This window comes from Gorilla gorilla, chromosome 3 (genome assembly GCF_029281585.2).
Source record: "Gorilla gorilla gorilla isolate KB3781 chromosome 3, NHGRI_mGorGor1-v2.1_pri, whole genome shotgun sequence".
Taxonomy (NCBI): Eukaryota; Metazoa; Chordata; class Mammalia; order Primates; family Hominidae; genus Gorilla; species Gorilla gorilla.
In genome coordinates, this window is record NC_073227.2 from 43,420,732 (window position 1) to 43,444,010 (window position 23,279).

Genomic DNA, 23,279 nt, shown 5'->3' on the forward strand with positions numbered 1-23,279 from the left:
TGCCAACTGCTTTTTTGTTTTGATTTTAGGCTAGACATAAATAAAGAACATATAGAATTTAAGCTATTTTTATTGATATAAAATAACTGTTAATTATATAATTGTTGTCACATTGTGTGAGATATAATTCATCATACATAAAATATTGCATAAATATAACTTTGTTTCTTATTTTTCAATTTTGAAAATAACTCTAAGTTAAATAAAATGTCCTTTCTGAGTCTTTCCTTTTCACACTTGCCTTTTTGTCCCAAAGTTATGAAATTGTTAATTCTGTAAGCTTTTAATTATTCGAAGACAGTAATTGCTAAATACAGTTGGAGCAATTGTGATACCATACTTCATTGTCTTCCATTTAGCTTGGTCTCTCCCTTAATAACATTGTGGATGGTCTTGACTCTGTCATTTTTCAGGTCTATCTTTCCTTTTCTATAGCACAGACAGTCTGTCTTTGCACAATTCCCAAATCTGAATGGGCTATTGAAAGATACCTCTAAGCAGTGCCTTCACTTTTTTCTTTGCCAGCCTGGCAGATGTTCACTGGGCTCCCAGCTGCTGTGGCTTCCAGGGAGTTGCCATCACCTGTGTCTCCACAGCCTTTGATGGGATCCTCCACTGAACATGTCCACCTTTGTGCAGATGCTGATGAACTTGCAACTTCTGACACTTCAGTCTCCTGGAATCCAATATCACTTAGGTAAAGACAGCCACTTATCTTTTCCAGTTTTTTAAACTTTGAAGTTTTAAGACCTTTATTCCCTTCTTTTCCCAGATGACCTAGTTTGGATGTTTACCCCTTTCAAATCTGTTAAAATTTGATTCCCAACATTGGAGGTGGGGGCTAGTGGGGAGTAGTGGGTGGTGTTTGGGTCATAAGGACAGATGCCTCCTGAATGGCGTGGTGCTGTCATTGCAGAAATGAGTGAGTTCTCACTCTATCAGTTCATGCAAGCACTGACTCTTAAAAAAGTAGCCTGGCATCTCCTCTCTCATGCACCCTCTCTTGCCATGTGACATGCCAGCTCGCCTTGCCTTCAGCCATGAGTAAAATTTTCCTGAGGACGCACCGGGAGCTGAGGAGTTGCTGCCACCATACTTCTTGTACAGCCTGAAGAACTGAGAGCCAAATGATCCTCTTTTCTTTATAAATTACCCAGTCCCACGTGTCTCTTTAGAGCAATGCAAAACAGACTAAACAAGTCAATGCAATTTCTTCTTTAGCTTGATCCCCAAAATATTAAACAATAATTAGAACTTTCCTTTTGGATTTTTCACCATAGCATTTTTCCTCTTTTGTTCTGACACACACACAAATTAAGATGGAGGGGTAAATTGAAGCTAGATCATAGGAAACAGTACTTGAACGCATCCTTAATTTGAGTTGTGGATGTTATTTGATTTATCTTTCATTTGTGCTAATGAGCTGTCACAGTGAAAAGTACTATATAATTTCTCAATTTTCCAGATATCCTGAATTTTTAAGAATACCATCTTACTTGATTGTGTTGCTAAAAGTGTATATTGCTGTGAAGTTTGAATAATGTAAATCCCTAATTTAAGAAAAATACCTGTTTATATGATCACTCAGAACCTAAATGCAAATATCTATATATGAATAAATATGTTCATGTATACAAGCATACACATTTATATCTATATGTATTTATGTGTATGTGTATAAATAATACCTACATTTGGATTACATTAAGAGATAGTTCATCATAGCCATTTATTTCTGATAGGACTGTGTATTAGCCATTTTCACACTGCTGTAAAGAACTACCTGAGAATGGGTAATTTGTAAAAAAAATGAGGTTTAATAGACTCACAGTTCAGGATAGTTGGGGACGCCTCAGGAAACTTACAATCATGGGTGGAAGGTGAAGGGGAAGCAAGGCATGTCTTACATGGCATCATGAGAGTGAGAGCAAGAGAAGGGAAGTGCCACAATTTTAAACCATCAGCTCTCCTGAGAAGTCACTCACTATCACAAGAACAGCAAGAGAGAAATCTGCCCTCATGATCCAATCATTTCCCACCAGGCCCCTCCTCTGACACATGGGAATTACAATTCAAATTACAATTTGAGGTAAGATTTGGGTGGGGACACAGAGTCAATCCATATCAGACTTGAGATCAGGTAAAGTAATCAGGACAAATTAGAATACTACATGAATTAAATATTTTCCTCTGTTTTATACTTTCCTCCTTACATCCTACATGCTGTTGTGAGATTGACCCTCATAAAAATTTTAATCTGTGATTTCCACACTCTGTACAAATAATTCTGATGGCTCTCTTTTGCCTAAAAGAGAAATTTTCAACATTGCTTTAACTTTTTCTGAAAATAACTACAACAAATACTGTTTATATAAATAAAATATGCCTATAACCATGTGGCTATAATTATATGGGTGCTGTTTATAATTCATGGCAAAGATATGCTGATCAACTGATTTATTTCCCACTACATAAGTATACTAACATGCAAGAGAATAATTCTGACTTACCAGTGGGCTAAATTGAAACCCATTTTAATTTATACTGTTACAAATATAAATTATGTATCCCCATTCGAAATTAATTAGTGACAAATCTTTCTTATATTCGAATGAATTACAATGTCAGAGATAAGAATTATTAACTTGAGGGACAAATGTCATACTCAAATGCAGTAGAGTCCCTGCACAATTCAGCCCACATTTACTTCTTTACCCTTATTTTCTGATATTTTTATTCTATACTGATCCTCCAACATACTTCTGTTTATTATACCCAGGAAATTTTGTTTGCAACATTTTCCTCTCTTCTTTCATTTTTCCAAGTCTTATCTCCTTTTACTTAATCCTTTGTAGAAAGTATTTATTCTGGATCTGAGTCCAAAATAATCTGATCACTCCCTTTGAAAGCAAATGGGACTTACTATTTTGAAAATATATTAATTATATATGTAATAATTAAGTACATGTATTACATATATGTAATAACAATGTATATGATTAATTGTATATGTTCCCACAAATTCTCAATAAACCACATTATACATCTATAGTGTGTGTTTGTGTATGTGCATGTGTGTGTCTGTGTGTGTATATACATGCTCTCACATGCCTACCTGTGGGGGGAGTGTGTGTATGCCCACAGATAGGTATGTGAGAGCATGTATATACACAGCATATATTTGTACTCCTGAATTTACAATAAAATATGTGTTTCTATCAGCTGAGGTTATCTTGTCATTTAAGACACATAAATTACCTCAGTCTTTCCATAGGGAAATACTCTAACAAATATATCTATTAATTCACACGAATATACAATCTTGTGCTTTTACACTGCTGCCCATTGATTCCAAATTTCACACATGTATCACCTCTTATTGTGACTACCTACTTCCAGTCTCTTCTCACTGTGCTACACAGACTTGGACATGCAATTCAGTCACTGCCCTCCATTTCCCTGAAATGAGAGACAGAGAGAAAGAGATGGGAAGCAGGGGTATTAAATAAAATATTTTAATAGACCATTCTTGTTGTCCCAGACTTAAAAAATTCTTGCCTACTGAACACTTCCCCTTGCAGGGTTTGTTGTCACTACAGTATTGCCTGTCCCTTTCTCTCTAGTCTTTCCTTTCCCTTCCTTCTCCTCTTCCATTTTAAAACTTCTCTTTATTTATTCTGTAGAGTATTTCTTGGCAAGCTCCTTGCTTTTCCTTACCAATACCTGACATGGACTGGTCCCCAGCTAAACTAACATGTTGAAGTTACAGCCCCGGTCTGACTCTATTTGTAGATAGGGCTTTATGAGGTAATTAAAGTTAAATGAGGTCCTGGTGGGGGAATGGTGTAATCTGATAATCTGGTAGGACTGGAGGCCTTATCAGAAGAGAACTGTCTGTCTAGGTCTCTCTCTCTCTCTCTCTCCCTGCACACACTGAGGAAAGGTAAGTTGGGGGCAATGCAAGAAGGTGGCCATCTGCAAACCAAGAAGAAAGCCTTACCAGAAACCAAATTGGTACCTTGATCTTTCACTTCCCAGCCTCCAGAACTGTGAGAAATAAATGTATTTTGTTTATGCCATCCAGTGTATGGTATTTTTTAATGAAATCCCAAGCAGACTAATACCCATTTGAAGCCCTTAGAATTCTAATTCCATAAAGATATTCATATTATTCCTTAAACATAAATAATTTTCTCCTTAAGAATATACTTTGCAACAGATGTTAGAAATAAGTGTTATTTTTCACCTCGTTTCTATTAAGTTTAACCTATGCTACAGGATTCAGCATTTTGTTTGAGTCCGTGATGCTTATTAGAATGCCGTGATCATACTGGGAATGGATAAGATGAATAATAGTGGTAATGACACTAGAACTGGCTTGAGTACAACCAGTAGCTAATTGTCAAAAGTATACATTTCGACAAATTAGAGTTGATCAGTCTAGTTAATCGTCACGTTGTTCATTTTTTATTAAATACATTTTTTGGAATTTTACTATCTTCATATATTTATACTTGACATTTAGCAAAGTTTTATTTTCTTTTTAGCAAAATCACTTAAAGCAGAAGGTTTCTATTCAAAATGGAATTTTTAAATATTTAGTTTTCATGTAGCTCTAAATCTTAACCATAAATTACTTACTCTTTCTCTCTCTGTTTTTGTTATATACAGATTGATTTGCTGTCCAAGAATAAAACTCATTCTCCTTAGCCAACAAGTTTCCAATACTGAAGATTTTGGCAGTATTTTTCTATATTTTCTAAACAATCCAGACTGACTCATTGTATTTAAAAACAAAGTCCAGACCAGAAAAAGTTAATTTACATATATCTTTCTAAAAACATCTGATAACCTATATTTCTTTGAGAAATTGTGTTTGTTTCTCAATAAAAACACCAATTTTGATTTCAGTCTGAAAAATTCAGATTAATTTACTCTGATAGTTTGGAAATAGTCCTGTTTTGCTATTCCATTTAAATTGTTGAAGATATTCTTATTACTATTAGAAGATTATAGAACATGAAAACTTAAGGCTCTTGTTCTTTCACGAAAAAAACTAGTGGAAATCAAGTCACCTTACTTTTAGCTTGAATTGAAAACAAACCTACAACACCAATAGTTTTTTTTTTAATTTGTATAATCCTCTAAGAATTATTAATATTGAAGCTGAATTCAGTAAATTCTTGATCAGACACCACAACATATCCCCCAATGGTAATTTAATGAAAGTTACTAGTTCAACCTCTGTTGGAATAAACATATTATATTTTTGTATTTGAGAGCTTAAAAATACTGGTCTTAAAGAAATTGTAAGGACTTTGAATCAGGCTAATTATATCTTTTGTGTAATCTTTTTAGTTCTGGCAACTTGGATAAGATAATTAACCTGTTTGAATCAAGCTGTCTAAATTTATAAAGTGATGATAATTATACCTACTGCATGGAATTGTTCTGAGAATTAAATTTAAAAATCACTAAATTGAGTGTGTTTTTCTAAAATTTCTAACCCTTCAGGTATTCAAAACAGAATAAACATTATAGTAGCCATTATTATTATTTTTAATAATTATTGCTACACAAATAAAAATAGTAATTTAAAATACTAAATACATGAAGTATAGATTCAGTATTCCTTTTATATTTAACCTCTGTTAGTTCTTGGGAAATTAAAAAATGAAGTTGAAAAGTCATTGCTTACAATACAAGATACCTAAAATGCAGGCCACATTCTACCTTTGAAATTACCAAGGCTGACAACCATGTCCTACTTCTGATCTCCATACATTCTCAAACAATGAATGTCTCAAAAGTCCCTGGCCTGTCTTTGGCCACAAAATTCTTTTTTGTCTGTAAGTCCATATCTTCTCAAAATACTACTTAATCTCTACTTATAGTACATTTTTGATGACATCTTTCTACTTCTTTCTACTTTCCCCAGTTTAATCAGTATTTATTTTCCTATTTACACAGAAAACATTGTATTGATACCTCTATAACAATATACAACATCAGGCATTATGTGCTTTCTACTTAGATTCTGCATCCAGATCATGAGTTTATTGAGAATCATTATTAGTTATTAATTATCTTTATATCCCAATGACTAGCAATAGACTTCCAACAGATTGCATTTATAATATACATTTATACATCATTCTCTTAACTTTTAAGAAATGATGCAGGGCACAGTGGCTCATGCCTGTAATCCCAGCACTTTGGGAGGCCAAGGCGGGCAGATCACCTGAGCTCGGGAGTTCAAGACCAGCCTGACCAACATGGAGAAACCCGTCTCTACTAAAAATACAAAAATTAGCTAGGCGTAGTGGCGCATGCCTTTAATCCCAGCTACTTGGGAGGCTCAGGCAGGAGAATTGCTTGAACCCGGGAGGCGGAGGTTGTGGTGACCTGAGATCGCGCCATTGCACTCCAACCTGGGCAACAAGAGAGAAACTCTGTCTCAAAAAATAAATAAATAAATAAAATAAAAAATAAAAATAAAAATAGAAAGACCATGGCTTTCCCAAAATTGTACAATAAGGAAGATATCATATAAACATCATAAGTTAGATCCAATCAGTATGAATAATAGCTATATTTTCTATTGTGAAAGAAACATAATTTTTACGATAAATTGAGTTTTTGCAATGCTTAATTTGAAAAGAAACAATAAAAATAACTTACATTTCAAAGAGAAAAATGAATAACTTAGAGAATAATATAAGTTTAAACTACGTAAAATTGCTATGTCCTTTGGACAGAGCCGAAATGTAGAGAAGGCAAGAGTCTATTCTCTCTCATTTCTGAATTTGAATTTTATGGGACCTTCACAAAAGCACTCATCAAATCTTGCGGAAATTATCTTTATTTTCTTTCAGTTTTTCTTTTGATTAAAAAGCAGTATAAAATTCATTGCATTGGTTTATTTTTCAACTCATAACTATTTAAAAAATTTGTGTAGACATCTCTAATGTGGTGTATAAATACATTAAAAATATAGTACCTAAGTTATGAAATAGACAACATAACGTGACTATGCTGAACCCTTTCTATAGATTCATCTAGATCCATTTTCCACTGTTCTCCCAACCTATCCTGTACCCCAAGAGGCTGACATTTCTAGGATGTAACAAAGGCTGTCCTTACTTTCTGACTGCTGATTGGTCAATGAGAGGCATGAGGAGATCAGAGAGATGATAGAATGAACTTATGATATTTCTTCTTTCAGCTCCATCACTGATGTATTTTTCTATACAGATTGATCTGTAGAGCAATTTTTCTCATAATTGTGTTGCACTACAATTTTACTCTTTTATATTAGCTAGTTCAAGATGTTCAGAGTAATTGCTTTCTCATATATGAGAGAAAGTAACAACATGTATAATTATATGTAGTATACATATATTGTTTCTATATAAGTTATATGTAGAAAAAATCTATAAGCACATACTTTTCTTCACTTATTTAGTACAACTTTATAGTGAAGTTATGTATCTTTAATTCAAGGTTAGCATATAAAAATGTGTTGTATTGGAATGCAATTGTGTATTTTTTACATTGCAGAAAAGATATTTACAAGTAAATAAGTACTTGTGCTTTCATAATATATCAAAGATATAAAATGTTCATTCTGGACACACCCCATTTAACAACTAAGCATTAGCTAGTTCTTATATCTTTGTATAAATGCATTATAGAAAAAATGAGTATAGCCAAATTTTTCTTTCAAGCTCATGATGAAATAAATTTGTAATTATTGTATTATGTTTGAAGCAATATGGTTAAACTTATTTTTCTTCATTTTCTTAGAACTGTGTCATTTAAAATCCTGACTCTGTTTATTGGTCCAAATGCCATTCTCTGTAAGAATTCAAAGGAAAATATATTATCAAATTTAGTTATTTAAAAGCATCCTACTTACGATTATTGATACTTTAGATTATAACTTTTTAATTTTTTATTTTTTTCTAAATTTTTTGTCTTAGATTATGTAAAATTAAACTTTTAGCACACGTTTTATCATATGGTTCCCAAGATAATAATACATCTTATTGATTTACTATTCTGTATCTTGTCTTATTTGCCTACATCTTCCTGGTGCCCATGGCCCTCAATTAGCAAGCCTAACACTATTCATAATAGCAAAGACATTAAATCAACCTAACTGTCCACCAACAGAGGATTGGATAAAGAAAATGAAATAATACACAGCCATTAAAAAATAAATCATGTCCTTTGTAGCAATATGAACACATTTGGAAGCCATTATCTTAAGCAAATTAACATAAGAACAGAAAACCAGATACCACATTTTCTCACTCATAGGTAGGATCTAAGCATTTGATACACATAGACATAAAGGTAGACACTGGGGACTACAGGAGGGAGGAGAGAGAGGGCAGTAAGGGCTAAAAAGCTAATTGGGTACTACGCTCACTCCCTCTACCTGGGTGATGGAATCACTCATAACACAAACCTCAACGTCACACAATATACCCGTGGAACATACCTGCACACATATCTCTTGAATCTAAAACGAAATTTTAAATTATAAAATAATAAAAATTAGTTGGCTGCACTCAGATTTTACTTCTCCCGCTTCCTGTTATTCTATGTCTTCTCTTTCTTATGAGAATATTACATTGATCATTACTTTCATTTCCTTCCCTGTGGTTCCCCACTTCCAGAATTAAATGTTATTTCTCTGCCAAATTTCAAATCTCACCTCCCACCCTTCTATCCTCTGAATTATTCCAGTGGCTTCAATTAACAGTTAGGCAATCAATATTTTCACAGACTTTCAAGGAAAGTTTGAGACAACTTCCAATAATAATAATAAACCACATTTGTGTAGGATAAGTATAATAATACTAAAAGAATTGTTATATACCATTAAGAATAAAGGACAGGGCTTTTTATTAGGACTTACAATGGAGGTGATTGATTACATTATAACAAATAAGTACTATATTTACATGTAATTATAAGTGATACTTAATGTCTGTTAATTTACCATTTAAGGTGACTTAGTCTTCTCAGTGCATTCTAAGCTCATTGAAGGCAGGGAATTGATTGCACTTTTTGTGTGAATATGATACAGAGTCTATACTATATTTTCAATCATTGCAAATTCACTAACTGACTAATTAAATCTGTTCCACAGCTTGTGGCTGCAGATTTATTGCTAAGATTTTGTAGCTCAATTTATCTTTGTGACTCTTATTTTTTGTCTTCAACTAAAATATATCATCTCATGTTTTCTGCATGCCATGCCTAAGATGATCTTCAAATTGCTGGATCTGCTCTGTTTAACACTTTAGGTTGTGTGACTCAACAAAGTTTATTATTGTAGCCAAGAACAAATATCATATTTGCATGGTCATTAATTTCAGACACTTACATGTAGAAGGACCATAAACCAATGAATGTGAACACAGAGTAAGATAGAAGATTTAAAAGGAATTTTTTTCATATATTTCATTGCACAAGGGTCTATTTTGAACAATTGATTTTTGTTTTACTTTTCTATTTCTTAAATATCAGAGTATATTTGCCAGAACAGGCACATCTATCTTTGTTTATTTTTGGGTAGTAAATGGAAAAGAGTGATACATGTAAATGTGTCATAAAATTCACATTCTAATTATTAAAATTAAAGTTAAATGGTGATTTTTACTTTACTTATGATTTCTAAGACCTTTTTGTCTGTCACAAAATGGTCTTCATGGGCACGGATACTATAAAACCCATAAACTCGAGCAGATTGATAAGCCTCTGTCAATTTTGCATCTTAGAGTTTTTAAATGTTTTCTGTTAAACAACACATTTTTTTAGTAGTAATAGGAGTATTAAAAAAAGCTATTGTAAAATACAGAAAGGTTTAGAAAAGTTGTTACTTATAGTCAAATCTAACAATAGTTAATATTGTAAAATAAAAAGGTTAAATGACATTTGGTTAGAATGAAGAGAAGATAGTAAAAATAAACATTTTGTATAAAAACTACTAATCAGAAAGATTAGTTCCAAAGAGTTTGTACTAGATTTAAAAGATTTTTAAAAAAGGTTCAGAGAAATTAGTATTTTAAAATTATATGATAGATGTTAATAACAATATGTATATATTTCCAGGTAGAGAAATTTATTATATCATAAAAATAAGATAAAACTATCATCCTTTAATAAGAACAAAATAATTCTAGATATAGGATTGTCACAGTGGCTGACATCTGTAATCCCAGCATTTTGGGAGACCGATGTGGGAGGATCACTTGAGGCCGGGAGTTCAAGACCGCCTGGGCAACATAGCAAGGCCCCATCTCTACAAAAAGGAAAGAAAAAAAGAAAAGTCAGGCAGTATGGTGCGTGCCTGTAAGTCCCAGCTGCTCCAGAGGCTGACCCAAGGGAATCACTTGAGTACAGGAGGTTGAGCTTTGCGGTAACCTGTGATCACACTGTACACCAGCCTGGGCAACATTATTATTTTCTAGAATGCAAATAATTTTTCTAGACTAATAATTCTAGAAAATTAAGATATAGAAGAAAGATCAAAGAGAATATATATATTTATACGTATTAATTATTGATCCCTTAGCATCATTTTCTACAAAAATAACACATCATGCTCTGGAAAAATATAGATGATAAAGTAAATACTTTTTTTTTTTTTTGAGATGGAGTCTCACTCTGTTATCGAGGCTGGAGTGCAGTGGCGTGATCTCGGCTCACTACAACCTCCGCCTCCCAGGTTCAAGCAATTCTCCCTGCTTCAGCCTCCCTAGTAGCTGGGATTACAGGCACCTACCACTATGCCTGGCTAAGTTTTGTATTTTTTAGTAAAGACAGGGTTTCACCACGTTGGCCAGGCTGGTCTTGAACGCTTGACTTCAGGTGTTCACCCGCCTCAGCCTTCGAAAGTGCTGGGATTACACGCATGAGCCACCATGCCTGGCCACCATTGGAAATTAATGCATAGCTTTTTAGCAACTATAAACCCCAAAATATTGGTCATGATTTCGAAAAATCAATTACGCCTCTCCTCTCACCAATTAACTTACCTAATCTGCAGATGTATATTTGTGAGGTGGTTATATTTTCAGAAAGCTATTACATAATTATTAGATTCTTAATTATGAATTTATGTATGCTAATTTGAAGATAAAATTTTCGCAAAGGCTTCTTATTTTCAGTTTCATTTTATTACCCACCTGGTCAGCTTCACTTTTGTTGTTGATGATAATTATGGTGTTGTTGATTCCTATGTCTTACTTTCATGCCTTTGTTTATACAAATTGCAAAAGAAATTACCTGCTTAATTGTATGCAGAAAGGAAGGTGAGTTATAAATATTATACATGTTTGTGCCTACAAAATGTATTTATTGTTCTAAAACTTGCGTAACAGAATGATTAAATAGAGATCTAGGAGCAATTTAATTTTCACTGAAAACGTTGTAAGAAAGACACTGTTACGGTGAACTAGTGGTCAAATGCCAATTTGATTTTTCGTTATATGCCTAATTATAATATCACTGTCTTTCCGTTTCCTCTATCTTCTAACCTCCATATCTAGAATTTAAGATTTATGTCAATCTCTTGCTCAAATCATTCTTTATCCAAAATTAACTATTTTAATCTCTTTTTTCCCTAGGACTTTGTGTTTTTTTCAAATATATTTTAAAAATAGATGTCATATTTTCTGGATATTTATACTCAGCTTTCATTTGAGTCCAAGTTCACTAACCCAGTTTTTATCACTTTCTAGTGAATGAACTTTCAAGAATTCCCAGATGTGAAAGACTGCTGGTCATATATGCTATCTGCTTACTCATTCTTTGTAGTAATTGTGCTTTATCAGGGTGCCTCCCTGTCCAGCTATAGTGTTGATAATTTTTAATTGAGATATCAGTTATGGATTATCTGTATTGGAATCCTAGCCCTAGCCATTAATAACTGTATGAAACTTGGGAAAGTTACATATCTTCTCTGTACTTACGTTTCATCATCTATAAAAAAAGAGAGATAACAGCATAGGCAACCCATTATATGGTTGTTTTGATAAATAAATAATTAATATATGTAAAAATATTTATTTATTTTTTTTTTTGAAATGGAACCTCACTCTGTCACCCAGGCTGGAGTGCAACGGCACAATCTCAGCTCACTGCAACCTCCACCTCCTGGTTCAAGTGGTTCTCCTGCCTCAGCCTCCTGAGTAGCTGGGATCACAGGCACGTGCCACCACGCCCAGCCAATTGTTTGTATTTTTAGTAGAGACGAGGTTTCACCATGTTGGCCAGGATGGTCTTGAACTCCTGACCTCAGATGATCCGCCTGCCTCGACCTCCCAAAGTGCTGGGATTACAGGCATTAGCCACCATGCCTGGCCAAAAAAATCTTAAAATACTTCCCAGATATATGGTGGTTTTTTTGTTTTGTTTTTGTTTTTTCAAGACAGAGTCTCATTCTATCACTCAGGATGGAGTGCAGTGGTGCAATCTCAGCTCACTGCAACCTCTGCCTCCCAGGTTCAAGCAATTCTGCTGCCTCAGCCTCCCGAGTAGCTGGGATTACAGGCATCCACCACCATGCCCAGCTAATTTTTGTATTTTTGGTACAGACGGGGTTTTGCTGTGTTGGCCAGCTGGTCTCAACTCCTGACTTCAAGTGATATCACCAACCTCGGCCTCCCAAAATGCTGGGATTACAGGCGTGAGCCACTGTGCCTGGCCATATGTTTTATGTTACATAGGATATTTATGTGAGTGTGAGTTGAGTGTGAGTGTCTGTGTGTGTGTTCTTTAAACTTACATACATCTTACATCCATTACTGGATTGAGCCTTATTGCTGCCCCCTAAAGTGTCTGTGAGTTTTCATGGAGACTTAACATTTTCCCCAGTGTTTATTATTAGGGATCTTGTGCCCTCCTACCTATAAATGTTAGGGTGTGTGCCTTTTTATATGCATCAAACAATAAAATTTGGTACTATGAGCTTCATACTTTCATTCCTTCATCTTTTACTTTAACAAATTTTTATTGAGTATCTAATAAATTCTACACTTAGTAATTGTTACTGTTGATATTATGACTTAACAAGATAGATAACGTTCTTCCTTTCATGCTTTGTATTAGGTTGGTTAAGAAAGTATATAAGCAAATAACCAAATTAGCAAAATTAGTTAACTGTGGGTTATAATATGTGCTGTACCTAAAAATAGTAAGGTGCTAAAATAATGAGAGAGGATTTGGTAGAGATTCTCTGAAGAAGTTAAACTCATCTTTTTATTTTAAGATGGAGCCAGCCATGAGAAAACCTGAGAAGGATGTTACATATAGAACAAACTAAAACTCAAATATACTATTATTAACATTTTTTAAAATGTCCCACATGCCATGCCTTTTCATAAAAATCAGACTTTAGTAGAATTTTGGTAAAGGTGGAGAAGCATTATAGAAAACCAGAGTAAATAAAATAGAATTGACATTCTGCTTTTAAGATTATTTTTTCCCCACCATAATGTTTGGTAATTGTTTTCTCTCTTCTTTCTGCTTTTGCTTTCTTCTCTTTCTTTTGTCCTTGTAATTTCTGACTTCAATGTTTTAAATAGAGAGCACTTTAACCATTTCATTTGTTAGACTTGATTTCTTCTAATTTATGGATATTAGGGTATAAGTTCTACCTCAAATTGATGATCAAGATAATGCCTTAAATAAAGATGGAGTCTTACAAAAAAGATTTTTATTGCAGGTTGATGATTTATATGTTATTATATTTATACTGGCATACATCATTTAATTGCACTTCACCTTATAGTGCTTCACAGATATTGCATTTTTTTTTTTTTTTTGCTAAGTGTAGGTTTGTGGCAACTGTGCATCAAGCAAGTCTATTAGCGCCATTTTTCTAACAGCATGTACTCACTTCATGTCCCTGTGTCATATTTTGGTAATAATTTCAATATTTAAACATCTCAAAATTACTATGATATCTGTTATAGTGAACTGTGATACGTAATTTTTGATGTTACCATTGTAATTGTTTTGAGCTATGAGCTGTGCCCATATAGAATGGTGAATTGAATTGATAAATGTTGTGTGTATTCTGACTGTTCCACTGACCAGCTATTCCTCCATCTCTCTCTCTCTGTCCTCAGGCTCCCTATTTCCTAAGACACAATAATATTGGAATTAGGCCAATTAATAACCCTACTGAGGCCTCTAAGTGTTCAAGTGAAAGAAAGAGTGGCATGTTTCTCACTTTAAATATAGCTAGAAATGATTAAACATAGTGAGGAAGGCATGACCAAAGCAGAGACAAGCCAAAAGCCAGGCATCTTGAATCAAACAATTGATGAAGTTGTGAATGCAAATGGAAAGCTATTGAAATAAATTGAAAGTGTCACTCCAGTGAATGCATGAATGATAAGAGAATGAAACAGCCTTATTGCCAATGTGGAGAGAGTTTAATGGTCTGAATGGAAGTCAAAAGAAGCCTTCTGCATAAATAAAAGTACAAAGTGAAGCAGCAAGTGCTGATGGAGAAATAGCAGCAAGCTATCCAGAAGATCTACCTAAGATCATTGATGAAAGCTGTTACACTAAATCAAAGATTTTCAATGTAAAAGAAAGAAACTTTTATTGGAAGTAGAGGCCATCTAGGACTTTCATAGGTAGAAATAAGTCTACGCATGACTTTATATTTTCAAAACACAGTCTGACTCTCTTGTTAGGTGCTAATATATCTGGTGATGTTAATTTGAAGCCAATGCTCATTTACCATTCCAAAATTCTAGGGCTGTGAAAAATTATACTGAATATACTCTACCTGTGCTCTATTAATGAAATAATAAAACCTGAATGACAGCACATCTGTTTACAGTATAATGTATTGAATAATTTAAGCCCATTTTTGAGACCTACTGCTCAGAATAAAAAGAAAAAAGACTCCTTTCAAATTATTCCTGCTCATTGACGATGCATCTAGTCACCCAAGAGCTCTAATGTAGATGTACAAGGACCTGAATGTTGTTCTCATGCCTGTTAACACAACATCCATTCTGCAGCACATTCTTCAAGAAGTCAGTTTAACTTTCAAGTGTTATTGTGTAAGAAATACATTTTGCAAAGCTTATGTCATAAATAGTGATTCTTCTTCTGTGTCTAGGGAAAACAAATTGATAAACTTATGAAAAGGATCCATCATTCTAGATGTCATTATAACATCTGTGATTCATGTGAGAAGGTCAAAATATCAACATTAACAGGAGTTTGGAAGAAGTGGATTCCAATCCTCATGAGACTTTGAGAAGAAGTGGAGCCTGGAGATGTGACAGAATTATTGTAATCTCATGATAAAATTTGAACAGGTGAGTTGTTGCTTCTTATGGATGATAAAAGAGAGTGGTTTCTTGAGGTGAATCCACCCCTGCTGAAGATGCTATACATATTGTTAATATGACAACAAAGGATTTAAAATATTCCATAAACTTAGTTAATAAAGCAGCAGCAGGGTTTAAGAGAATTGATGCCAATTTTGAAAGAGATTATACTGCAGGTAAAATGCTGTCAAACAACATCCCATGTTACCAAAAAAAAGTCTTTCATGAAGAGTCAAGTAATGCAGCAAACTTCATTGTTGTCCTTTTTAAAGAAATTTCCACAGCCATACCAGCCTTCAGCGACCAACACCCTGATCAGTCAGCAGTCATCAACATTAAGACAAGACTCTTTACCAGCAAAAAGATTATGATTTGCTGAAGGCTCAGGAGATCAGTAGTATTTTTTAGCAATACAAAAAATTTTCAAATTAAGATATGTTATGTAAATGTTTAATGCGATTGTGCACTTAGTAGACTACAGTAGAGTGTAATCATAACTTTTAAATGCACTGGGAAACCAAAAACTTCATGTAAGAAAACTTAGTTTTCTTATCTGGAAAATGTGAGTTATACCAATACCTACCTTATATGGTTATTATGAGGTTTAAATGAATTTCTGTATGTTTAAAATGTGTAGAATAATAATGACACATATGTATTATATATTGATATATTTGTTATTGGTAAAAATGCTTCTCACCTCTATCACAGTTTTATTGCTCATTTCAGTTTTGGATGGTAATTTTCACCACTCTAGTTTTTTAAGAATCAGATCCCATATATTTACTATAGTACAGAACTCCTAAAATTTACTTATCTTCTGGTTGGAGTTTTTAAATTATTTATTCTTCATTTTCTGTAGTTTCAGTTGTATTAGAGATAAGTATACCTTACATGATTATGCTTTGTTAAGTTGAAATTGATGTATTTTATGGTACAATAATAATAAATATAATTTTGGAACTAATAATAAAAGCAACCATTTAGTAAGCCATTAAATACAATGCCAATTTACTAAATATCTTATTATTATTATATTATTTAACAGTCATAAAAATTGTATAGAAAAAAATAAACCAGCAAGGCGTGGTGGCTCAATCCTGTAATCACAGCACTTTGGGAGGCCGAGGCGGGCGGATCACGAGGTCAGGAGTTCGAGACCATCCTGGCCAACATGGTGAAACTCTGTCTCTACTAAAAATACAAAAAAATTAGCCAGGCGTGATGGCGGGTGCCTGTAGTCCCAGCTACTCAGGAGGCTGAGGCAGGAGAATGGTGTGAACCCGGGAGGTGGAACTTGCAGTGAGACGAGATCACGCCACTGCAATCCAGCCTGGGAGACAGAGCAAGACTCCATCTCAAAAGAAAAAAAAAAGAAATAAATAAGCCAATATTCACTCATTTGTTCCTTTGTAAGCTATTTTGTGTATAGCTGTAATGGTCATGTACTGTTTCAGTTATAAATTACCACAAATTTAGCAACTTGAACACACATCTGTTATTTCAGTTTTTATGGGTCAGAAATTCTAACCTTTCTGCTCCAGGGGCTTCCATGGGGCTGCAATGAAAATGTTGATCAAAGCTGGGGTATCATCCAAAGGTGTGACTAAGGAATAATACACTTCTAAGCTCACTAACATAGTGGTTCGAAGGATTCAGTTTCTTTCAGGATGTTGTACTGAGGAGTTCAGTTTCTAGCTAGCTGCTGGGAAAAGGCCAACCTCAGTTGTTTGGAACATGGCTATCCCCAAAATGACAACTTTATTCAATAAAGCCAGTGACATAGAGAGTCTGATAGTAAGACAGAAATCAGTATTATTATAATACTCCTACTATGTAATCGAGTAATTGTGCTCTGTGTTATTTACCCAAAGGAGTTGAAAATTTATGTCTATACAAGAACGTGCACACAGATGTTTATAGCGACTTTCTTCAAAATTGCCAAAACTTGGAAGCACTCAGGATGTCCTTCAGTCAGTGAATAGACAAAGTAATATTACTCAGTGCTACAGAGAAGTTACCAAACCATGAAAAACATAGAGAAACCTTAAATGCTTATTAATAAATGAAGAAGTCAATCTGAAAAGACAACATACTGTATGATTTCAAATATATGGCATTCTAGAAAAGGTGAAAATAGGAACATAGTGAATGAATGGTTTACCAGAGGTTGAGGGTAGGCGGAAAGACCCATAAACAGATGGACCACAGAGAATTTTTAGGGCAGCGAAAACACATGCTTATGATACTGTAATGGTGGATACATATCATTATATATTTTTTAAACCTGTAGAATGTACAACACCCAGAGTTAACTCTAATATAAAATATGGACTTTGAGTGATTATGATGTGTCAAGGAAGGTTCATCAGTGATAACAAATGTGTTCTCTGGTGGTACATTACTCACATTACTTTTGTTTCTTCTTTTTGTGAGACAAACAGAAATTCTAAGATTAAAGGGCTTAAGCAACCAAATCCCTCAACGTATGGGCAGGCAAAACTGCATACAGAATGGTGATATTCAGTTTCCTTTATGCCTATAAAGAATATTTAATTTGACTGGGAAGAAAACACATTAATAAAAGATCTTAGGACTGAACATTTCCATCGCTTGCTCTGATTTGTCTCATTGATGAAATACATTTTTGGCACCAATTTTTACACATAAGTTGGTTTATAAAACATTTTATCTTAAGTGCTTTTGAGATCATTCCCTTCAGGGGTTCAGAATGAAGTATTTATTTAGAAGTAAGCAATGATTTTAATGTAGTAACTATTTGCGGTTAGTTTGCCTTTTAAATTCTGCCTACACAATTTATTTTAAAACATTTACTAGTGCCCTTCCTTTAGGCATTAAACTTTGTAAGGTTTTTTTTTCCCTTTTGACCTGCCTTGCAACTCAGAAAAATTATTTTGAAATAATTATCCCAACAGAACGTAGTGATCAGTACATCATCAGCCTGCAGACTTGTACGTCTTGGGAGCAAAATCAGCAAATTAAAAGGGCATTTTATGAACAACAGGTCATTTAGGATAGTTCAACTCCTGAACCTGCAAGCAAAACCATAACGAAGTGCGATTTTCCTCATGTCCTTGAGTGTACTAGAACAAAGTCTACTCAAGTATTTTACACAAAGAGCTCTTTTCATGAGAAATTGGGTCAAACTATTAAATTCACCTCTGTTTGATGTAAAATAAAACTGCTTATTGCAGATCTAACAAAACACTCAGTGTCCTATTAGGTTGCCTTCAAAGAATGTCCTAGATAACCTTAAGGTAATTTAAAGCACAAGCTAACTTCAATTATTCTTGTCTATTATGGGTCTCAAGCACATTAGAATACATGTAAAAATGCAGTCTTGCAAAAACATAGTCATTTCTTGCTGATTATATGCTTCTTTTCTATTGGTCACCTATGCTTTAACTTCTCTGTATTTCGCATATGGCCAAAACTGATCAGGATAATTAGAGGAAAAAAAAACTAGGTTAATTAATACTAAATTGATGAGGCTTTGAAAGATATATAGGTATGTATAAAGCACTTTTTTTTCTATAAGATAAACTCAACTCTGTCCTATCTCTTTTTTCCTCCCCTTACTCTTCAGTGTCATAGTAGCTAACTTCATATAAAACTCGGTTTTATTTTCTTTCATTTTCTAAAATGGTAGAAGGACACAACTTTAACCCCTACTGCATATATAAATTATTGTGAATAAAATAAAAATGCTTCTCCAATTATCGGATTATTTATAACACATTTGCACAATCAAATAATGTTACTTGAGAGCATGTATTATCGGATATACTGTGCTCTATATTTCTTCGTCTGTAGAATAAAGATACATTAAAGAACCTGAAAGCTTTTATGCTATTCTGTAGTAAGACAGCAACCAGAAGCTCTTACATATTTTGGAGAATTGCCTGAAAATTATTATATTTCTATTAAAATATATGACATCATAATGGTGAGAAAGTTTTGCAGCATGACAAAAGATCTTTAAATGTATTGGCTTAAAGAATACCACGTTTTTTTCATTCTGAATCTGCATAGTTTTCCACTGGCTTTCAGGGCTTGCAGGGACCCTGTAATCCCTTTGTTTTGGCTAATTTCTCCCATTTGGAAGAGCTGTGTTTACCCAATACCTGTACCCTCATTGTACCTAGGAAGTAACTACCTTGCTTTTGATTTTACAGGCACATAGGCAAAAGGTACTTGCCTTGTCTCAGATGAAACTTTGAACTGTGGACCTTTGGGTTAATGCTGAAATGAGTTAAGACTTTGGGGGACTGTTGGCAAGGCATGGTTGGTTTTGAAGTGTGAGGACATGAGATTTGGAAGGGCCAGGGGTGGAATGATATGGTTTGGCTCTGCGTCTTCACCCAAATCTCAGCTTGAATTGTACTCTTGTAATTCCCATGTTTTGTGGGAGGGACTTGGTGGGAGATAATTTGAATCATGAGGGTGGTTTCCCCCATACTGTTCTTGTGGTAGTGAATAAGTCTCACAAGATCTGACAGTTTCATCATGGGTTTCCACTTTTGCATCTTCCTCGTTTTCTCTTGCCACCTCCATGTAAGAAGCGTCTTTCACCTTCTGCCATGATTTTGAGGCCCCTCCAGCCACATGGAACTGTAAATGCAATTAAACCTCTTTCTCTTCCCAGGCTTGTGGAACTGTAAATCCAATTAAACCTCTTTTCTTCCCAGTCTCAGGTATGCCTTTATCAGCAGCATGAAAATAGACTAATACAACCTCCTACAGTTGTACAATCACAGCAATTACAAACTTTTATTTATGTTGTTTTTTGACCAGAGATGTATTTTATTTAATTTCCATCATGTCTCTTGTGTGGTTTAAAAAGTAAATTAGTTTCAGATATTATAAGAATGACAACCTTTAAATACACATTCAGATGCCCTACTTCTCTTAAATATAATCATAACTGTCAATGCTGGTACTACCTTCCCACACGGCAAGAATTAACTAGAAGTCAGTGTGGCTTTCTCTTAAGATGGATATAAATTTTCCTGAATGTCACTATCTCCACCATTCTGCACTTATTCTTGGCCTCTTTAATCTGTGACTCCTTCAACCATTTGAGCTTTTCTCATTTTTTTTACTTTCTGAAGAAGCAAACAGTGTGGTACATATTTTATAAAGTAATGAAAAGGCAAATAATATTGGTTTGATGTGCCTTTCCTTAACTGGGTTAAATTGTTAACTAAAGGATGTTTACCCAAGCTAAGGCAAAGCCAGGAACAAAACTGTGGTGTTTTGATACCAAATTTGATGTTCTTTGCAGTTATAATATTGCTACTGCTATGATGCTGATAAAGACATATCCAAAACTGGGCAATTTACGAAAAACAAAAAAAAAAGAGGTTTAATGGACTTACACTTCCACATGGATGGGGAGGCCTCACAATCATGGCGGAAGGCAAGGAAGCACAAGTCATTTCTTACATGGGTGGCAGCAGGCAAAAAGAGAGCTTGTGAAGGTAAACTCCCGTTTTAAGAACCATCAGATCTTGTGAGACTCATTCACTATCATGAGAACAGCACAGGAAAGACTTGCCCCCATAATTCAGTCACCTCCCACCAGGTCCCTCCCATGACATGTAGAAATTGTGGGAGTTACAATTCAAAATGAGATTTGAGTGGGGACACAGCCAAACCATATCATATGGTATAGAAAATTAATTACAACCACGTTAATTCCGCATTTATTAATTCGTATTATTTATTCATTTAGTTTAATAAAATATTTATAAGTAATTTATAGGTAATGCTCAAAAAATAAGTACTTGTGAAGAATTCCTTCGTTAATACATTTTCAACCATTCCAAAGTGAATGCACACTTAAACTTATGGCTTACATGTTGGGAGAGTTTCTTTTTATTATCCCATTTTCTTGAATTTATTTCTTCAAAGCATTTACTCTTGCAACCTTATTTTGCCCTCTGAAGCTTACTATAATTAATATTGTAATTTAAAATGTCTAGATGTACCATCCCTAGGCATACAGACACACATGTGCACACACATAAATGTGCACACGGACACACGTATCATAATGGCATTTTCAAATAGTGGTATCTATAAAATTTGAGGAGATTCAGGAGGTCTTGGGTTGAGATGATTTATGGATACCTCAATAGACTCTGAAATTCAAACCAAATCTAGTATTATTGTCTGATTTACATAAGTTCATTTATTAAGATGTGTCCCAACTCCATCTGTAGAATTAAATTGCTGCTGCCTACTTCCACCTGTAACATAGTTCTTTCTTCCCTGGCTAATTTGGGAGACCTTGGACAAATAAACTAGTTTTTTTTAAATAAATAAATCCCTATGGACTTCCTCAAATTAGGGCCATCAGCTATTTTAAGGAAACTGCAATGGGGCTTAAATAACATCTGCCCCCTTCACATTTTTGGAATCAGAATCTAAATACACCTTTCTTATTGCAATCAAACTGATTGTCTTTCTGGCACCTCTCAACCTCTATTCAGCTAAGACTTCATAGCATATCAGGATCTACTTAAGTTTCGTAATATATGCTTTGTATAATTATTTGATGACTAATCAGTAAATCTTTAAAGATTGGAGAAAATTAGAAATATTTATGATGGTAACTATGTACAATAATACAATATTGACATTAATACAATATTAATATATTAATACTGAAAACAAAATATTTAAACTTTGGAGAATTTTTTATTGTTTAAAAAATTATAGTGGTATCTGGGGGCACTGGCTGTAGTAACATGGTAAAGTTTCTTTCTTTGGGTGAAAGATCCCCAAATCTGCACTTAAATAAATGAACTTGTACTTTACTACTACAGATGTTGATGTTGGAGAAGATGCATGGAATTGTTGTTCTATATTTGAGATAATGAAACAGACATAATGCCCATGATTACCAAGTTATTTTAATTATCATTGCCCAAGTGTATCTAACCACAATATTATGTAGCTCTTTAACAAAAAATTTGAAAAACAACCTTTTTATTCAAATATCTATATATTTTCTAGCTAAGATATTTCAAAATTTAGTAAGCAAATAGCATTATGTAAATTAAAACACTATCCAAAAAGTGGAATGATTGTATGATTAGAGCAAAGATACCAATATGATTTTGTCAGAATATGAGTTAATATTAAAATTAACATAACAAAATGAATACTTAAAATTAAATATTCATAGACACATACACAATGACTTATTATTTAGCAACTGACCTTTTGCTTGTTAGAGATATTTTGCTAAAATATATCATTTTTAATTAGAATTCTAAACTGACTTCCAAGAAATAAAATTGTTTATTTAGAATTTATGGCATCTAAAGTGATAAGCAAATTATTTATTCACATAATACTGAGGAAAAGCATTGTTCTCATTAAAAATTCCTTTCATTACTCAAATTGATGCATAATAATTCATTCAATTACCTTTGCATACTTATGTAGAATTGATTTCCATAAATATTTATTTCTTTTTCAAGAACATTAGCAGCTTTACTAAGATATGATTGACATATAATATCTTACAGATATTTAAAGTGTGCAACTTGATCATTTTTGACATTATTGAACACTATAATATAAGCCAATCAAGATACAAACATATAAATTCCACAAGTGTTTGTTGTGCTCCTTTGTAATTTATCCCTACATAGCAATCTGTACAGAAAATTCTATTTTCAAAATAATGCATTTATATGCATATAAAATATATGAAGAGATAACACTTAAATGTAAATAAGGATGATATTGGGGTGGGAATGATATTATAGACAACTTATAATTTTCTTCATTTTTTTCTATTTACATACTCCATTTTTTAATTAAATTATTTTCAAAATTTCAGGTCCAGAGGGTACAAGTGCAGGTTTGTGACAT

At 33.7% G+C, this 23,279-nt stretch overlaps 1 long non-coding RNA gene across 1 annotated transcript; it reads left to right on the forward strand.

Annotated features, from left to right (window-relative positions):
• Positions 1-570: 570 nt before the first annotated feature.
• Positions 571-16,511, forward strand: LOC129532798 (uncharacterized). Its single transcript, XR_008678734.1, has 3 exons — positions 571-697; positions 15,158-15,359; positions 16,420-16,511. It is a non-coding gene; the product is annotated as an uncharacterized lncRNA (long non-coding RNA).
• Positions 16,512-23,279: the final 6,768 nt, after the last annotated feature.